Genomic DNA, 21,507 nt, shown 5'->3' with positions numbered 1-21,507 from the left:
TGGAGATACTATTGAAGACAGTGCTGCCAAAACAGAGTTACTAAACACAGCCTTCCGAAATGCCCTCACAAAATAAGGCGAAGTAAATATTCCACAATTCAAATCAAGAACAGCTGCCAACATGAGTAACATAGAAGTAAATAGCCTCTGAGTAGTGGAGCAACTTAAATCACATAATAAAAGCAAGTCTTCTGGTCCAGCCTCTATACTAATTAGGTTCCTTTCGGAGTATGCTGATGCATTAGCTCCATACTTAAAAATCACATACAACCATTCGCTTGACAAAAGATCTGTGCCCAAAGACTGGAAAGTTGCACAGGACACACCAATATTCAAGCAATTACTTACAGACCCATATCATTAACGTCGATATGCAGCAGGATTCTGGGCATATATTGTGCTCGAACATTATGAATTACCTTGAAGAAAACAGTTTATTGAAACACAGTAAACATGGGTTTAGAAAACATCGTTCTTGTAAAACACAACTAGCTCTTTATTTGCATGAAGTGTTGAGTGCTATTGACAAGGGATTTCAGATCGATTCCATGTTTCTGGATTTCCAGAAGGCTTTTGACACTACCACACAAGTGGCTTGTTGTGAAATCGTGCGCTTATGGAATATGTCTCAGCTATGCGACTGGATTTGTGATTTCACAAAGGTCACAGTTCATAGTAACTGATCGAAAATCATTGAGTAAATCAGAAGTGATTTCTGGTGTTCCCCAAGGTAGTGTTACAGGCCCTTTGCTGTTCCTTATCTATATAAATGATTTGGGAGACAATCTGAGCAACTGTCTTCGGTCTTTTGCAGATGACGCTGTCGTTTATCGACTAATAAAGTCATCATAAGATCAAAACAAATTGCAAAGCAATTTAAAAAAGATATTTGGATGGTGTAAAATTGGCAATTGACCCTAAATAATGAAAAGTGTAAGGTCATCCACATGAGTGCTAAAAGGAACTCGTTAAACTTCAGTTACGCGATAAATCAGTCTAATCTAAAGGCCGCAAATTCAACTAAATACCTAGGAATTACTATTATGAACAACTTAAACTGGAAGGAACACACACAAAATGTTGTGGGGAAGGCTAACCAAAGACTACGTTTTACTGCAGAACACTTAGAAAATGTAACAGATCTACTAAGGAGACTGCCTACAAGAGCTTGCCCGTCCTCTTTTGAATACTGCTGTGCGGTGTGGATCCTTACCAGATAGGACTGATGGAGTACATCGAAAAAGTTCAAAGAAGGGCAGCACGTATTTTATTATCACAAAATATGGGAGAGAGGGTCACTGAAATGATACAGGATTTGGGCTGGACATCGTTAAAAGATAGGCTTTTTCATTGCGACAGAATCTTCTCACGAAATTCCAATCACCAACTTTCTCCTGTGAAGGCGTAAATATTTTCTTGACACCGACCTACATAGGGAGAAACGATCACCAAAATAAAATAAGGGAAATCAAAGCTTGTATGGAAAGATATAGGTGTTCCTTCTTTTTGTGCACTATACAAAATTGGAATAATAGAGAATTGTGAAGGTGGTTCGATGAATCCTCTACCAGGCACTTAAATGTGATTTGCAGAGTATTAATGTAGATGTAGGGATGTGGAGAAACGGCTAGAAAGGACACCATACAGCTATGGAGGTCTAAAAGTAAAAATTAAATGGCTTTCACCATATTGCTTTGACTGCTAAAAAGTAAAAGCAGTTGACAGCACACCCACCATTTGCTAGAACAGCTGATAACTCAGATGGCAAACCCCAGCGGGAACATAAACGGTTAAAAATGGGCATTCCATCAGGAAGTGGCAGACAGTTAAAACTTGGGTGCAATGTGTACAAAGTGGTGGAGGAACATCACTTGTAAAATTACAATGGCTAACGAGGCAGTGCCCAATATGCATCCAAGTTAATAATCCAGAACTTATTCCCATGAAGGAAGGACCAATGGCGATGCCAAAGGGACACCATGTCCTGACAGACGGCAACACAGAGACCATTGGAGGAAATATAGGAACTGGTGTGCTTAGGTACAAGCACTGCAGGCTTGGCAGCAGCGTCATTTCCTGGCAAACTGACATGACCAGAAACCCACACTAAGAGTCAGCAAGTGACAGTTTCCCTGGACCTGTTGCACAAAGGGATGGGCAGTGTACAGCCCACATAGACTTTGAAGGGCACTGAGCAAGTCTGAACAGAGAACACAATTGAAAGTCTATGTCACCGGATCTACTCCGTGGCCATACAGGGCAAAGAGCTTGACTGTAAATACTGAGTAGTGTACCAGAAGCCGATATCGAAGGGTACAGACGCCTATGATGAAGGCAAACCTGACACCATGGTCACTCTGAGAGCCATCAGTGTACACAAAGGCACTATCGCAAAGTTCCATGCGGAGGTTGTGAAACTGAAGGGGATAGAGTGAGGCTGGAGTAGTGTACTTAGGAAGCGAAATAAGGCCAAGGTTAACAAAGCACCCATATCATAGTTTTGAAGGACAAGGGACCGGTACAAACGGAGGATGGCAATTCGATCTGCTCTCCAGGAAGTACCATTAAGGATACGTATGACATTGAGGGACCACATACAGTGGCTTGCCATGTGAGACACATGAGAGGGCCAAGAGAGTATCCTATAAAGCATGAACCCCAAGAATTTTATAGTTTCGACAAATAGAAGAGCAACAGGCCCAAGATGTAAAGACAGGGGGAGAAACCTACTGCGCCACCAGAAATTCATATAGACGGTTTTGTCATTGGAAAAATGAAAGCCGCTGTCAATGCTCCAGGAGTAAAGATGATCAAGACATTCCTGAAGGCGCCGCACAGTGAGACAGGTCTAGGGAGAACTGCAATTAATGGCAAAATCATCAAAAAAAAAAGGGAGCCAGAGATGCCTGACAGCTGACAGGCAATTCTGTAGGGTTAATGGTGTCAGCAAAGAGGACGACACTCAGGGCGGTACCCTGAGGCACCCCAGTTTCCTGGATAAAGTGTCTGACAAGGAAAAACCCAGATGCACCTTGAAAATTCTGTCTTTTTAAGAATTCCTGAAGGAAACAGGGCAGCCGGGCACAGGAGCTGCACATGTAAAGACTACGGAGGATATCAGTTCTCCAACAGGTGTTGTAAGCCATCTCCAAATCAAAAAATGCGGAGACAGTCTGAGATTTCCACAGAAAATCATTCATGACATGGGTGGACAAAGTAATGAGATGGTCAACTGCAGAACAGCGTGCTTGAAATCCACACTGTGCAGTCATTAGTAAACTGCGAGACTTGAGCCACCATACCAGCCGGGCATCAGTCATATGTTCCATCACCTTGCAAACACAGCTGGTGAGAGAGAGAGGGTGGTGGGTAGAAGGAAGATTTTTTTTTCCTTATTAGGATTAGGTATGGGCATGACGGTGGCTTCATGCCAACGTCCGGGAAATGTGCCTTCTGCCCTGATGCAGTTGTACGTATTAAGCAGAAACTGCTTGCCCGCATAAGAAAGGTGCTGCAACATCTGAGTGTTGACAGCACCTGGCCCAGGGGAGGAGGATCAAGCTCCCTCATAGTAAAGGCGACACTGTAGCACTCACGACTCTGAGAACAGAAGAGTATCGCCCGAGCCGCCTCCGATTTTTTCCAGTGGAGGAAGGCAGGGTGATAGTATGAAGAACTCGAAAAACCACAAAATGGTGGCCCAAGGGGTTGGAGATAGCAATAGGGTCCACGATGACATCGTCTGATACTGTCAGGTCGTAAACTGGTGAATGGATCTTGGTCCCAGAGAGCCATCAGGGGTTGGCCCATACAACAGTGGAAGGGGGGAACTGTTAAAAGAACTAGTGAATGAAATCCAGCTAGTTTTTTTGCTACTCTGAAGAATACAAGAACACTTTGTATGCGCCTGTTTATAATGAATGACGTTTGCCTTTGTAGGAAGGTTGGTTGGTTGGTTGGTTTAAAGGCAGGAGAAGGGACCAAACTACAAGGTCATCAGTTGCTTGTTCCTTATAACACAATGCCACAAGTGTCAGAATAAAACGGACGAAACATATAGCACAAAACGGAAAGAAAGGAAAAGCCATAAGAACGAAGGGAAGGCAACGAACACTAAAAGGAACAAAAGAGGACAATAAAACAACAGAGAGATGCTAGAAACAGAAGAGAGTAAAACATAAAAGTAGATTACAGTGGCTGGCCAAGCACGAGAATAAAAAGCGAAAGCCAGCCACTCTGCAACACATTAAAAACTACACCCTAAAAGCACTAGGGTGGAGGACACAGAGGGACAAAGCACATGCGCTAAAACCTACATAGAAGTATAAAACCCACTCTCACAGATAAAATGTAAAACTTGTGGAGGCATTGTTTCCCGACACCGAAGGCAGGAGGCTAGGAAACTTAAAAGTCTGCCGCAGAGTGGCTAAAAGTGGGCAGTCCAACAAGAAGTGGATGACTGTCATTTGGGAGCCACAGCGACACTGAGGTGGGTCCTTGCAATGGAGTAGGTAACCTTGCGTTAGCCATGTACAGCCAATGGCGGAGCCGGCAGAGGACAACTGATTCCCCATGAAAGGCCTGCATGGCAAACTTCCACACATTCATAGTCTCCTTAATGACTCGCAGTTTGTTGTGCGTGCTGTTAGGCCATTCCGTCTCCCAAAGCCAGAAAACCCTGTGGTATAAGACAGAACGCAGGTCAGCTTCAGATATGCCTATCTACAGAAGCGGTTTCCGCATTGCCTGTTTGGCCAGCCTGTCGGCAAGTTCATTGCCGGGGATTCCGACGTGTCCTGGGGTCCACACAAACACCACAGAATGGCGGGACTGTTCCAGGGCATAGGTGGACTCCTGAATGGACGCTACCAGACGGTGGTGTGGGTAGCACTGGTTGATAGCTTGTAGGCTGCTCAATGAGTCAGTACACGGGAGAAATGACTCACCAGGGCATGAGCGGATGTACTCAAGAGCATGAGATATGGCCACCAGCTGTGTAGTGAAAACACTGTAGCCAACTGGCAAGGAATGCGGCTCAGTATGTCCTCCTTGAACATATGCGAAGCTTATGTGACCATCAGCCATTGAGCCATTGATGTAAACCCAAACCCCTTCAGAGCCCCGTAACATGTCAAGAATCAAGAGGAAGTGACAGCAGAGAGTGGAGCGGTTAACGGAGTCCTTTAAGGCCATGCAAAAGGTCCATAAGAAGCTGTGGCCGAGATGGCATACGTGAATGGACTGCAAGTAGAGGTGGTAAAGGGAAGGACTCCAGTTCAGAGAGAAAGGGACCACATGCAAACCACAATTGTTAGCTCCGATCTCGGTCGCTGATGCGGGTGGGAAAAGGAGACAGTAATTCGGATGCTCAGGAGAACTATGAATGTGTGCTGCATAACTGGCGAGCAGTTGCGCACGTCTGATCTGCAGTGGAGGGACACCAGCGTCCACCAGTACACTGGTCACCGGACTTGACCTAAAAGCTCCTGTTGCTAATCGAACAGTGGTGCACAGGGTCATGTAAATGCAATGCTAAAGACACTGCCAAACCATGAACTGCACTCCCATAGTCAATTCAGGATTGGACAAGGGCTCTGAAGATCTGCAGCAGCGTACAGCGATCTGCACCCCAATTGGTGTTGCTCAGGCAACGGAGGGCACTGAGATGCTGCCAGCACTTCTGCTTAAGCCGACGAAGATGAGGAAGCAGAGTCAATCAAGCGTCGAAAACCAGTCGTAGGAGTTGATATGTCTCCACTACAGTGAGTGGATCATCATTAAGGTAAAGTGCAGGTTCCGGATTAATGGTACGACACCGACAGAAGTGCATGACACGCGAATTTGCAGCTGAAAACTGGAAGCCACGGGCCAGAGCTCATGACAGCACCTTGTGGATGGCTCCCTGGAGGTGCTGCTCAGCAACAACAGTACTGGAGCAGCAGTACGGAATGCAGAATCTGCATACAGAGAAGGTGAGACAAAGGGCCCAACAGCTGCTGCTAGACCGTTAATGGCCACTAAAAAAGAGAGAGAGACACAATACAGAGCCCTGTGAGACTCCCTTCTCCTGGATATGGATGGACTATCAGAGTCACCAATTTGCACATGGAAAGTACGGAGCTGACAGGAAGTTTTGGATAAAAATCGAGAGTGGTCCCCGGAGACCCCACTCACACAATTTGGTTGTGGATGTGATCAGGCCCAGGAGCTGTGTCGGAGCAATGTGCAAGGGCACTGAGGAGCTCCCACTCCATAAATGGGGCGTTATAGGATTCACTGCAGCGTGTAGTGAATGAGAGGATGTTCCCTTCCAGCCACCGTTTGAGTGTATGAAAGACTGGAAGGGGGGGGGGGGGGGGGGGTAACACTCTGACGCAGAGGCTCGAGCAAAGTGCTTGGCAACTTTGTTTGCGCCAGTACATAACTCGGCATTTATGGTAACACCGGGGACAGATGTTGGGGCCTGGTACCCGAAAAGATGTTTCATCTTTGCCCAGACTTGGGAAGGTGACCTGTGGCACCCAATGGTGGAGATGTATCTCTCCCAAGAATCCTTCTTCCGTTGTTTGATAAGGTAGCGAACACGGGCACAGAGCCATTTAAAGGCTATAAGGTGCCACTGTAGAGCTCGCTGATGCTCCTTAATTGCTTCAGTGACCACCAAGGGACTGCCTTATGCCTCGGGCATCCTAAAGAACAAGGCATTGCATTTTTGGCCGCAGAAACAATTGTGCTAGTCACCTGCTCAACCATCACATCAATGTTACCGTGTGGGGGAGATTCAGCGGTGTCATCAGAGTTGAAATTTCCCCAGTCTGGCTTGTTCAAAGCCCATCTGGGCAAGCGTCTGTATGCATCACACTGGGGCATTGACAGGAAGATGGGGAAGTGGTCACTACCACACAGGTCGTCATGTGCTCTCCAGTGGATAGATGGGAGAAGTCCTGGGCTGCAAATTGATAAATCAATGGCCGAGTAACTACCATGAGCCACACTGAAATGTGTGGTGGCCCCAGTATTTAAGAGGCGGAGGTCGAATTGCAACAGTAAAGTTTCGACATCTCCGCCTCGGCCAGTAAGCATGGCACCACCCCACAAGGGGTTATGGGCATTCAAATCACTCAGAAGTAGGAAAGGTGCAGGGAGTTGATCAATCAGTGCAGCTAATACATTCAGAGGTACTGCACCATCTGGAGGAAGACATACATTGCAGACAGTTATTTCCTGTGTCGTCCTTATTCTGACAGTCACAGCTTCAAGAGAGGTTTGAAGAGGCACATGTACACTACAGATCAAGTTTAGGACATAAACGCAAACTCCACCTGACACTCAATTATAGTCTTTACGGTTCCTCTAATATCCCTTATAGCCACGGAAGGCAGGGGTTCGCATTGCTGGGAATCAGGTTTCATGCAGGGCAATGCAGATGGCAGGTCTAAAGCTTAGTTAAGTTGCTGTAGCCCAGCCAGGCGGTGAAAAAATCTGCCACAATTCCACTGGAGGATGATATTGTGAGACTGGAAGGCATGGAACGTTCAATGAGGCTGTTTCCGCCTCATAGTCACCTGCTGCCACCGATTTATTGCCTGAGCAGTCTATATCAATTGTGAATGAGGGTCTGGCGAGATCTAGGTCCTCAGCGGACACCAAAATCTCCACCCCATCCTCAGATGCAGAGCTTTTAGGTAGTGGTGGTGTGGGTGCCACCGCAATTTCCTTGGTCTTAGGGCTTTTCTTTTTGGATTTCTCTCGCTGATCCTTGGGTTTTCCTGGCTGGGAGGACTTCACTGGCTCAGTATCCGGGACTGAGGATGATCATTAAGCCCTACGACCAGCTGCACATGGAGTATTGGGATGTGATGGGTGTCCGCAATCTCGGAATGTGACGCTGGAAGTACAGCGGGAAGACATACGGCCAAACTTCAAGCACAGCATCAGGGGAGGGATATAGGGCTTTACATCACACTGGTAGACCATCACCTTGACCTTCTCGGGCAATGTAGCACCCTCAAAGGCCAAGATGAAGGCTCCAGTGGCAACCTGATTATGCTGCGAACCCTGGTGGACACACCAGACGAAATGTACACTTAGCCGCTCTAAATTGGCATGCAGCTCATCTCAGACTGCAAAAGAAGGTCTCTGTGAAATATGACACCCTGGACCATATTTAAGCTCTTATGGGGTGTGATGGTTACAGAAACATCCCCAGCTTGTTACAAGCAAGTAACTCCCGTGACAGGGCAGAGGACGCTGTTTTGATCAAGACTGACCCAGATCTCATTTTGGATTAGCCCTCCACCTCCCTGAACTTCTCCTCTAAATGCTCAACAAAAAACTGAGGCTTCATGATCATGAAAGATTCCTCGTCAGCTGTCGAACATACAAGGTACTGGGGTGAATAAGATCCGCTGCCATCCTTAGCCTGACGTACGTTCCTCCAATGGCGTGCCCAGGGAGAGGAAAAATTTGGGGTCGTTCTTCTGTGTGTTGAATTGAGCTCGTGAATGCTTAGAGACTGCTGGTGTTTCACCACCAGCATGAGATGATGGACTACGCTTCATCACGTCATCCACCCTGAAGCCACCCTCTCCGCCCAGGGGCCCTCCCCGCAGGTGCCACCCAGTCGCAGCAAAGGTCACCTGGCAGGATGGCCATTGGCAGGAGACCCGATGCCCCAGGGGGATGGCATAAGTGGGGAGTTAACGGCATAGGCATCAGCAGAGCGATCCCTGTGGGGCCAGAGGGCGACAACCAACACGGTACATGGCGGCCCCACCACAATGGACTGGCTACTGTGCTGGATATCAGGTGCAAAGACGTCCATGGTCATCGTTGAGGCAGAAATCGACACTGCATAGTGCATGGTGGAAAGCACACCCAGGAAGGTGTCCTCACCCAGAGATGGAGAATGGGCAGGACTGCAATACGACAATGAGAAAGTCGGCTAAAGATCTCAATGCACGATGGACACAATGAACCTTGTAAGGCGCCCTTCCCCAATTGGCTCGCTCTTCGGGAAAATTTTGAAGAATGGAGGTCAAACCCTACAGGGGACCATCACATACAGGCCGAAATGTGTGAAACTCCTTTTAGTCACATCGTACAACAGGCAGGGCTAAGGTATCATGTCGCAACATCGCCTAAGAGGATCTTTGAGTCGACAAAGGAGGATTTCGGTTAGCAGAGGAAGACTTAGGTGTTGCTTAGCTGGAGGAATGTAGGAAGCCTTCATGGGAGTACTCCTGCTGTCCTTTCCGGCCTACCACTTGCGTAGCTGGTGGCTTCGCCCCTTGAGGCAAGAGTTTGATGGTTTGTTGCACAGCTGGACGGGGTGATGCTGCCTTGACACTGGGCGATTTCACAACCTCAGAGATGAATTTGAGGTCACATGTCTGCACGGCCATGTCCTTCATGGAGTGAGAGGTAACAAGAACAGAACTGTAAGTGCCAGATGGGAGATCGCAGGATTTGCAACTAACTAATAACTTGGGAGCGACTGGGTAAGGCACTTCTTCCTTTACCCATGTCTCCTGGACAGCCCGCTCATCAAGAGGTAGGCGCCATTGCAGCTGATACAGCAGGGAGGAGGAGGCAGACAATCGCCCTCATGCGCATCCCTGCCATAGGATACACATTTGGCCGGGTGTCGACGACGTTCTAGTGTGGTTGAAATGATTACACTGGTAGCAGTCCATTGGGTTTGGAATGTACAGTCAGACTGTGATAATTTTGTAGCCTGCTTTATGATGGACGGAATCAAACGTGAGAAAAAGAGTGTGGTTGTTACTAAGGAAGAATCTACCTTTTTCGTCACCTGGTGGATACCGATGACACCCTGATCAGAGAGATAAGACTGGATCTCGTTGAGCAGCCTAGTGTAAATAACACCACGGGAAGAATCCAGAGTTCTATGGGATTCGACACAAACAGGATAGCCTGGAGAAGCGAGGCGGCAAGCAGTTGTTGAACTTGAGAACCAGAAGCAGTCTCCAAAAGTAAAGTGCATTCCATAAATGAGAGCAGGACTTCACAGGACCAGCAATGGCATCAACACATTTCTGAATAATAAACGGATTTACCATTGCAAAGGGCTGACCAACTTCAGTACATGAAACCACAAGGAACCATGGTGCAGCTGGAAGGGTCTTTGAATCATTAGCCTCAGCCCATTTACATTTCGTAGATGTTGATTGTGGAGATGATGGGCTCATTGTGAGAAAATCCCCCATCACTGCAGTTGCCTTAGGTGATTGTTCACACCTTAGGTCACAACTCCCGAACACCTGACAGAGGGATCAATTGGCAGTTTGGGAAGATAGCAGCTGAGGCAGTCACCCCTTCCTGGGCCTGGCCTGTACCAGGGGGTACATGCCAACCCTACCTTCAACCCGGGGCTGCGAATTATGCATTACCCAGTCACCTGTTACTCATCAGACACATGGGTCGGCCATCAGAAGCGCACAGGGGGGGGGGGGGGGGGGGGGGTAGAGTAGGAATGAGAGGAGAACGGAAACAAAGAAAGGAAAAGGGAACAAAAAACAGTGATGCGACTGTTCTTATGTCAGCTACAAAGAATGTGGAACATTTCCAATAACACCCCAGACATGTTCCCCAAGGGAGGGTAAAAAGAATAGCAAGAGGATAGACATGCAGCACGGCCCCATGGTAGCCGAGCCCAAACCCGCAAAAGAGTGACGAGCCCCCTGGGGGGTGAAGCAGGTCTGTGGTCTCTAATACACAACACTCGCTAAGAAAAGCAGAAATGTGTCTAAGATGAATAAGATGACTGCAGATGAAATGGCACTTTCAAATGCTTTTCAGGATTTCCACACTGAAAAAGCAATATTGTCCGATCACAAAGGATCACAAGCTCATGATTTCCCAAATAACCACTTCACAATGAACTCCACTCCAGCAGGGCCCCAACTTCCCACCGCAACCCTGCAAGGGTTGCTTGCCATCTGCCTGATTTTTCAAGCTCCAGACCGTTCCATGAAACTAATTTAACATTTAACCATTCCAGCCAGACAGAATCAGGAGAAAACTGTAGGTATTTTCATTGGCCATTTTCTGCTCCTGCTTATAGGGCTTCTGTGAGGCACTACTTTCTACCAAGAATTTCCTATCTCTCTCTGCAGTTAGAAGTGGAAAACAATGGCTACCATAGGGAAATTATCTGTCACTGAAATCAGCCAAGTTGGCTCCAACCAATATCCATTCAGGAGAATTATTTCACTTAGAAATTTTGCACGGAATATGAGATGGAAAATTTCAAGTAACCTTTGTCATTGATAAGCACAAAGACAAGAACTCCGTAGCCTCTCCAAGAGGAAAAAAAAAAGTAACGGCCAATATGCTATTTTCGATGCAAGCATAATACAATTAGTAAGAACCATTACACAGACAGTCTCTCAAGTAGTAAATAATTTCTTTAAAAATACATTGCTGAGTAAAATATCTTCCCCATGGTTTGTTCATATCACACGATTCAACATCTCACATTTGTCTGTACTGAGTCCCTTATATGCAGATCAGTAGCCACAGAAAAAAATTTCCGCAGACCCAACTGAATATTCATGATTCCAAAACTAGATACTGATATAGTTTGCAACTTTTTGGTGAGAATTGCATTGCTTGAGCACCAATTTGTCAGAGAATTTTTGAATATTTTACACTATAGGCCAGTCTCATCAATATTACATGACATTTCCACTTCATTATGAGAGAGGAAATGGCTGTTCTGCATATGTCTGTAACATGAGACCAAGTATATTTCTGAAATGCTAAGCTTGATGTTTTAAAAGTGTGTCATCCAGTACTCGCACTAACTTGTTCTGAACGCACATGCTGACTATGTTCCTGTGAGATAGCTGGCAATGTAGCAAGTACAACATGTTTCTCTGGCGTAGTGTTCATTAGAAAGTGTGAATAGCTATGAAAATACTAGCATACCAATACTAACTCATTATAACCCCTAATTACAAATGTCAAACATGTTGATATCAGCCATCAATTTTGACCACTGATGTAATCAAAAGAGCAGCAGACATAAACCAATTGTCAAAATCCAATATGCATACAATGTGTGCCATAACAAAACATTTGTTGGCTTCTCAGACTCTCACCTCAGGTTACCTTCCACTCAGAAGGCTGTTGCACTCAGCGACTGTTATACTGACTTGTAAATAATATATTTAATCTATCAGTCATCCTTTTTTAAATTTTATTGGCAGATCTAGATTTCAAAATGGCTCTGAGCACTATGGGACTTAACATCTAAGATCATTAGTCCCTTAGAACTGTTTAAACCTAACTAACCTAAGGACACCACACACATCCATGCCCGAGACAGGATTCGATTCTGCGACCGTAGTGGTCGTGCGGTTCCAGGCTGAAGTGCCTAGAACCGCTCGGCCGCAACGGCCGACGATCTAGATTTCAGCTAGAAACTAGCCATTCTCAATGCACTATCATTTTTTTATCAATGCATGTAATCCCTGTTGGTTGGGAATCATCCACAGTTCATTGAATATTCAATGAACTGTGGATGAAGCTTTTGGGATTTGATTGTAAAACAGTATTTTCATAGAATGAAATTTTCACTCTGCAGTGGAGTGTGCACTGATATGAAACTTCCTAGCAGATTAAAACTGTGTGCTGGACCAAGACTTGCACTCGGGACCTTTGCCTTTTGTAGGAAAGTGCTCCGCCCACTGAACCCAAATGCGACTCACGACCGGCCCTCACAGTAGCTCATCTCCTACTTTTCATGTTTTAGTATTTTCATTTTTCTTCCACATCTATACACTGAAAATGAATGTGAGGGTGCTTCCTATTGTACTACACATTATATTTTCTTTCTGTTCTATTCGTACATGGAGCACAGGAAAGCTGGTGGCTTAGACACCTCTGTGCACACTGAATTTAATCTAATCTTGTCCTCATGACAGTAGTAATACGTACGGTGTTTTACTACACTCTTACTTTATTTACTTAATACCGGTTTTGAAATTTATCGGTGTCTGTTTTCAAGCGTCCCATTACATTTTTTTTCTGTGTTTCTATAATGCTCTCCCATGTAACCAAACAAATCAGTGACCATCAGTGGTGCTTTTCTTTGAAAACTTTCAATACCCTCCATTAATTCTATTTCCTATGAGTCTCACACAGTTTCAGTATTCTATGAGGGTAGTTCGAAAAGTTCTCAGTACAGAATAGAAAAAAAGAGTACTCATATCTCTGAAACTTTTTTTTATTTTTCAGTGTAGTCTCCTTGTAGATTAATGCACTTGGCCCAACAATGTTCCAGTGCCTTGGTCTCATCTCAAAAATGAGTTTCCTCCAGGCCTGCAAAACAGTTGTCAACTCCGGTTATCAATTCTCCATTTGAAGTGAATCTTTGTCCACGAAGAAAAATTTTCAGTTTTGGGAAGAGATGGAAGTCTGACGGAGCCATATCAGGTGAATAAGCAGGTGTCACAACAATTCATACCTTAGTTCGAGAAATTCTGCCTTGGCAATGGCACGTGTGCAGGCACGCATTGTCTTGATGGAAGATGACTTCCTTCCTAAACCTGGCCTTTTTTCATGTATCTTTTGTTGCAATTTGTCCAGGAGGTTAGTATAGTATTCTCCAGTAATTGTTCGCCTAAAGGGGAGATAATCTACAAACAGAATCCCCTTCGCATCCCAGAACACTGACGCCATGACCTTTCCCACTGAAGGAATTGTCTTTGCTTCCTTTGGCAGCGGAGAATCAGCATGTTTCCACTGCTTTGACTGTTGTTTTGTCTCTCAGATATAGTAGTGCACGCACGTATCGTACTAAAATGGGCCAAACATTGTTCCGATATGTCCATTCTCATATGTTTTTCCATATGTTCTTCCATTTCTAATCCTTCAGTTTTGCTCTCATTTGTCGACTTGGCAACAGATGAATATGAAGGAGCAGAGTCCCCCAGTGTATTCTGGAAATCAGCATGAATGTCCTTTGCTTTCATACCTTTCTTTACGAACTACTTAATCACTGCTTGAATCTCAATTTTTTCCATCTTCACAAATCACTATGCAGGAACAACAACAGAGCCATGTCAATGCCACAGCTCTCTTCCAAGAGCACTGATGTGGCACACACAACAGTCCAATGAACATTCATCATGAGATCTGTGCAGTTTACGGAGAAAACATTATGAGTGATTGAATGGTAAGAAAGTGGGTGAGAGCATTTAAAGATGGCCACACAAAAGTGCTTGATGAGCAACGGAGTGGGCGTCCTTGGGTCGTTAATGAAAGTTTGATGCAGGAAGTGGACAATAAGCTGAAAGAACAACTCATTGCGCTCATGCTGACCTCTCGTGGTGATTCAGAGAACTTTCAAACTACCCTCGTAAGGTGAGTTATACAAGTGTTTTGTAAGGAAACTCCTACTGATGGCATCTGCCTACTTCCTGCAAATGAACCAAATTCTGCCACCTGCTTTACCTATCACTTAGCCTATGTGAACATTCAATTTCAAGCCTGTACAAATTGTGACCCCCTTGTATTAGTATGAGCTGAGCCATTCATACTGTAGTCATAGGATACATCAATATATTTTTTTGTTATGTGAAATGTAAAGTTTTACATTTCTGAATACGAGGTGTGTTTTTTAAGTAAGTACCGTTTTGTCACACTGCTGCCACAACGCTGCAGTCAGCGTTCTGCGCATGCGCACAGTGTACCTACATCTGTTGTCTACGCACTGACGCCATTACAGTCTGATTCTTCCTTGTTTACATTGTGTACTGAGTGAGTAAGATGCCTCCAATAACCATGAGCCCCGCCGACAGTGGAGTATGGGCTGTTATAAGATTTCTTAGTGCTAAAGGCCTAAATGCCATCGACATTCATCATGAGCTCTATGCAGTTTACGGAGAAAACATTATGAGTGACTGAATGGTAAGAAAGTGGGTAAGAGTATTTAAAGATGGCCACACAAAAGTGCTTGATGAGCAACGGAGTGGGCGTCCTTGGGTCGTTAATGAAAGTCTGATGCAGGAAGTGGACAATAAGCTGAGAGAAAAGAGACACCTTAAGATTCCCTCCTTGTGGGATGACTTTCCTAATGCTTCTCATAATGTTTTGTATGGCACTGTGACCAAGAACTTGAATTACCGAAAATGTTGACGGATGTGCACAAAACTAAACGTTTAGACAGTGCATTGACTTTCCTTGAGCGGTACCATGACAACGGTGATGATTTCTTAAGCCAAATTGTTTCAGGCGGTGAAACATGGGTGGCCTACGTCGCACCATAATCAAAGCAACAGTCCATGGAATGGCGGCATTAAGATTCACCCAGAAAAGTGAAGTTTAAGCAAAGAATTTCTGCCCGGAAAATCATGTGCACAGTATTTGGGACATAAAAGGAGTATTGCTTGTGGAATTTCTGCCTCATAATGAGACAATAAATGCAGCAGCTTACTGTAAGACATTACACAATCTGCACTGCTCAATTCAGAACAAATGGACATGGCAAGTTGAGCAAGGGCATTGTTTTGCTGCAAGACAATGCCCATCTGCATGTGGCGAATCAGACCGAAGATCTCATCACATCTTTTCGATGGGAAACTCTAGATCATCCTCCGTACAGCCCCAATCTTGCGCCCAGTGACTACCATCTGTTCCTACACTTGAAGAAACACCTGAGCAGTCAGCCTCTTCAAGACCATGACGAAGTCAAAACAGTGGTGATGCAGTAGTTAACAAGTGAGGCGGCAGACTTCTATGAGGGGGGTATTCAAAAACTGGTACAACGTTATGACAAGTGCCTCAGTATTGACGGAATTATGTAGAAAAGTAGATTAAGGTGCAGGCTTTCATGTAAAAATAAAATTATTGAGATATCTTAGCACATCATTTTTTTAATTTCAAAATGAAAACACGCCTCGCATTTAGCACAATTCTGAAACCTTTGTAAGATCCTACTGAGTATGTGTGCAACTTTTTCAGACATTACTTCATTTCATAGACTAATTGTATAAGTCTGCAATCCTAGTGTATGGCTTTTGTTATAGCTCATCATAAGATTCAACAAATTATTAATCTGAAGTACAGCCCATCAGCAGAGTGAGCACTTTGCAGTAATTAGATATTGGATCTCAGGATGACCAGTAGGAAAGGCTGGATGCAGTTATCCCAAAAAGCATCCAAAGTGACCCAGACAGTATCTTTATATTATACTTACAAGTGGTCAAAGTTCCCTCAGATATAACATTTTCTATTATGAAAGTTCTCATACATACTAACATCCCCATGCCTCAGCGTCACGGCACACCACTAGAGGAGTTGAAAGAAAATATTCACCACTGAGAAAACTGGAGTTTTGTGTGGCAATTCATTTTCTTGCATCTCAAGGGGGAAAATGCTACCCCAGCTCATGATGAATTAGTGGAAATGTAATGCTACAATGCATCATCATATGGCACATGGTTAGATGGTGCAGATGCTACAAACTGTGGTCTGAATGATGAATGAAATTTTTTGAAGCATCAAGAATTGAAAAAATCTGGGTACCCTGGTGAGGCTGCCATGATATGTTGCTAACAGATGATTTTTATAAGGGGCACTGTTATAGCAATATATTACTAAAAGTTTCAGAGGAGGTTACGGACATCAAGACAAAGTCCAGGAAAGTTTCCAAGATCTGTGTTAGTTCCATGACACCACTACAGCTGATTCTGTGCATGACAGTCACCCGTGTTACATTTTTGGGTGTCCAGCAAATTACTTAATTGTGTTGGATGAGGAAACCATTGTTAGAGACATTTCCACAATGATGACACTGATTTTCAAGGTGGAAAACTTCCTGAACAGCCTAAATGCAGACTACCACAACGAAGACGACCAAGTCATGAATCGCCGAGAAAGGAGGACTAACACCATAGTCAAGTTTCATGGCCACACCAAGATTTTTTTCGAGTTGGTAACTAAAACCTTATGATTACACCTTGAAAGTGTTGGTGTGGTAATGAGTTGAATTTTTTCATATACATATTTGATTCAATCCACCTGAATGCCTTGAGATAAGTTTAAAATACGTGGTATTATCAGAATTTATGCTCACTGGCATCGTCACCTCATTACCCTTGAGCTCAGAATATGTCCAACAACAGATATATGTCAATGCAAATGAATAGTTACTTTGTAGATCTCTACCAGTATGTTTCCTGCATACAGGTGTCACCTGTGTTTTCTTCCAAAACTTGGGCACAGAAATGGGTGAAAGAGGTACTGACCAGTCATTCTGTCTCCCTGTTATTTTGTAAGGGACAGAAGTTGACAATTTAATTTAAGACGAAGGTCTTAAGTCCGGTGTGTTTTTTTATTCATTTTAATTTTATATATGTTGCAAATGTTTTGGTAGATTTAAGTGTTGACCTGATTTGACAACCTGATGATGAGACTACTCTCACACTAAATGCATTGTTCAATTGTGTATAGGACATAAAATGGTCGAATGCTACCATTTATTACAGTTAAAATATAACCATATTTTATAAATATAGTAATTTTTTGTATAATATATGTACTGCATATATAGTTTGGAGCACAATCTATCTTAATTTACTTTGCAATTTTAACTATATAAGTGAGAATGTTACTGAACTACGAGTTCAGTCACAGCTGCAGAATACTGACAATTTTTTTTACAGAAAAATGGAAAAACTGCCAAACATAGGGAAAATCAATTTGGGTTCCCGAGAAATATAGGAACAAGAGTGGTAATATTGACTGTGATTTTTACATCACAAGACACACAAAAAAGGCGAATCTACATTTCTAAATATTTAAGATATAGAAAAAGTTTTTGAAAATGTTGAGTTTAGTACACTCTTTCACTTTCTGAAAGTAGCAGCAATAAATTACACGGAGCAAAAGGTTCTTCAAAATTTGTACAGAAACTAGCCTGTAATTGTAATGGTTGGTGTGCATGAAAGAAAGCAGTATTTGAGAAGGGAGTGAGACAGGGTTGTAGCTTTTCTGACATGGGAGAGGGTTGTTTTTCCAACATTATTTAATCTGCACATTGCAGACGCCAAAGAAACAAAAAACAAAAAAAATGTTGAAAGGAAATTAAAGCTCAGAGAGAAGAATGAACAACAGGTCAACGTAGAAATGATATACAATGCGGGCTGGCAATAGCAAGAAAAGGGTTTCTGAAGATGTGGAATTTGTTAACAGCCAGTTATCAAGAGAAACGGGGATTAAAACCATTTTTATCATAAGAGAGAGGGGGGGGGGGGGGAGGAGTCACAGGTGGAGTTTCAGGAGGGAGGCTCTTACAGGTACAAACCACAGCAATCCATCATTGATCAGTTCTATCTCAAGAATATTAAAGATATTATGTTGATCACATTCCTTGCCCTTTCTTGTCGTAAATTCAGATTTTCACTGTCTGTGGAAAGTAAAAGATATCTGTATGTCATAGTAAATGTTCACCAGTGATTAGTTCACTTTTAAAATATCTGTGTATGTCAGTAAGGAAAATTTTATAATTAGGTACTGTAGCTATTAGTCACGATTTTATAGTAACTGGCAGGATTTCCATTTTAATGGTATTCACTACACAAACGTAACAATTCAGTTGACAGTTGGTGAAGGCAAGAATTTTTACTACCAAATAAAGGAACTTTTGTAACAATCTGTAGCACTGTCGTGGGATAAATAGTATCATAACTTAAAATGATGGGAATTTTGGAAAATACATTATGTCCACTCTAACTGCGATTCATTGAAGTATACAGAAACAAAGTAAAAGATGGTACACAAATATTACATTCCACATACACAAGAGGACCCTAAACGATGAAAATGGCTTGGTCGGATGGAAAAATATACTATGCCCTCCTTTGGGAGTGATCGTAACACTTTGCATATGTGTTTTACGGCAATAATCCGAAGTAAATGTTAACGACAAAATACTTGCAATGAACAAAATGGAGGATAGAAAACTCGGAAATAGGAAATGCCGTCGGGCGGTAAGCACCTGTCGGATGAAGATAATACTTATGGATAAGCTAAAAAGTAAGTAAAACATTACAAATACTGTATACAATATAAGGTTGTGCGTTGTCAAACAAGCAATGAAGCATATCGCCGCGCATCTTGATTACATTTTCTCACGTTCGGGATACAAGGTCTTTTAGCCCAAAACAACTGTTTTCACGTATTTTTTAATTTTCAACCAGCAGCGTTCCTCTAATGTAGCTCCACAGTGCTGCAAGTCCTTTACTACCATCTGCCACCCACCAGTCTCTCAGACAGGGGTTACAGGTATAGAACTTACTTTGGTAAAGCACTTCAATGAGATGTAGTATCTTGTAACTACCTAGAATTAAATTTTCGCTGTCACACGTGCGTAACACTAGCACGCCTCTTATTTGTACTTTCAAATTCCACGCCTATACGATATATCGATGAGGTAGACAGTTCGATGGTTTTCGATTTAAACGATAGTGAACGAATGTCTGATAAAATTTCCACACCACAGACATGAAAACGGAAAATACATGAGCATGATTTATTAGAAGTGGCTGACGTTGCGTATGCGTGATAGAGGTTCGACCGTACGGCAGCTGAGTCCTGATGGAGGTATGACAGACATTTTACATCGCGTCAAAACATTCTGTATTTTGTTTCAAATGGAGGCAATAGCACAGACCATCAATGTCATGTTACGTCACGTAAAATCACGTCACCGTTACGGTTCTCTAGAAGGGAGTTTTGACACCTGCTAACATCGGACATTAATATATTCTCCCGCCGTAACTCCAGTTGTATTAGTTTATTTCGTGCTTCTATGTTGTAGTAGCAAATGTTGTGCGTTTTTCTTTCTTCTTAATCATCACCTTTTTATTATTTTGCTTTCATTTCCGTGGTTAATTGCAATAGTTATTCCACTGAGTGTCATTCAGTAAGCAAGGCCAGATACCTGAAGGTGAAAAATGTTTTAGTTTTCAATAACAGAACAGAGCTGAGGCCTATACTGTGTGTAAATAAGAACATAAATTGTACGAATCCATGGTTTCACGCCAATATGAACTGACAAAATTCTCGAGTTTCCAGCAGTGTCAAGTAGGTTTAAAATCTTCTAGCTTTCGGGCAAGTACTCGTTGGGCATGGTCAAGTAGTGACTGTCTTTGATTGTTGCTCCCATTCTTATATACATGCATTTATTTACATATCTAATCTAATCTAATCTAATCTATACGTCACGAGAGGTACTGTGGCTGACACAGCAAGGCTTGGAACCCCTTAATTGACAGTCACTGAATCACTAGAACCTCTATATTTGGAATCTGTTGGTTAAAAACACTCTGTCATTGCATCAAAATGTCACTGCCGCCACTACAATCTCCAGTAGTGTTCATAAAATCGATGTTGAGAAGTCAGCTTCTTCTGTCATGGACATATGCTGCCTCCCTCGCCAGACTGCTATACGACGATCAAGTCATCAAGAGGACATCACCCACAACCCCTGCTACAACAACTATGGCCACAATCTATGGAACACCAACAACAGTATGAACAACAATTACCAGCGAAATGTATGCAGAATCTTTTAATAACACTCAAGCCTCAACAATGACACTGCCAATGACCCAGGACACAGCACTATCACCATCAGCTCTCCCAGCACCACCTGCATAATTGCCAACAGTGCCACCACCACAGGATCGTCAGCAGTAGCCATACCATCAACAGGAGCAGCCCCAACACTGACAGCCACAATACCATCTACGATGAATACACCGATACCAACAGGTAAGAATCCCTACCTCCAGTCATCCCACAACCTCCCTTACACACCCAACCAAAGAATGTCACTAAAACTAATGAAAGTGATCGTCAGGGTGAAACTACTGATAGCATGAAGATCGAATCATCCCAGAACTGCAACACCAATTATATTCCTCTTCCTTTTTGCTGAGCACAACATACCATCAATGCAAATTCAGCAGGTTGTCAACAGGAGAGGCTCCATCGTCATTAAAATTAATGATCCTCATACCCATTCATCGCTCCACCGAATTATCCCCTCTTTCAGAGGAAATATAAACTGTTATGACCCTTACAGCCTCTGTGGCCAAACAACACCAGCCTCCACACTGGCGCCCAACATTCACAATAGAGATCAAAAAGGTTAACTTAGAGTCCACAGGCAAAGAAACTGTAAGTGAACTCAACACACAACCATGAATCTATGTGAGCAATGCACTCTGCATTCAGAATGATAACGAGTCTCGCTACTTAGTACGAATATCCTCAGAATTACGTGACAATACTTACACACTTATCACAGAAAGGGCCTTGATTTACGACAGCAATCATCTTTTGGAGATATCTCGATCCACTACACAAGGTTATAGATGTCAGCGATTCCTCCAATACTATGGCCACACGACATGACATTGCAGGAGTACACCCACCTATCCTCACTACAAGCAAAACCTAGTTCCTCCCTCT

General features: G+C 43.5%; 1 protein-coding gene across 2 annotated transcripts in view; it reads right to left on the bottom strand.

Moving 5' to 3' along the window:
• The window catches only part of LOC126336294 (uncharacterized), a 46,531-nt gene extending 27,098 nt beyond the window's left edge, over positions 1-19,433 (bottom strand). For both annotated transcript variants that reach the window (XR_007564944.1, XM_049999840.1), the window contains exon 1: positions 19,328-19,433. The gene's annotated coding sequence lies outside the window, so the exon portion shown is untranslated. The remainder of the gene's footprint in view (positions 1-19,327) is intronic.
• Positions 19,434-21,507: the final 2,074 nt, after the last annotated feature.

Source organism: Schistocerca gregaria, chromosome 1 (genome assembly GCF_023897955.1).
Source record: "Schistocerca gregaria isolate iqSchGreg1 chromosome 1, iqSchGreg1.2, whole genome shotgun sequence".
In the NCBI taxonomy this organism is placed as follows: Eukaryota; Metazoa; Arthropoda; class Insecta; order Orthoptera; family Acrididae; genus Schistocerca; species Schistocerca gregaria.
This window is presented reverse-complemented; position numbering and strand designations above follow the sequence as displayed.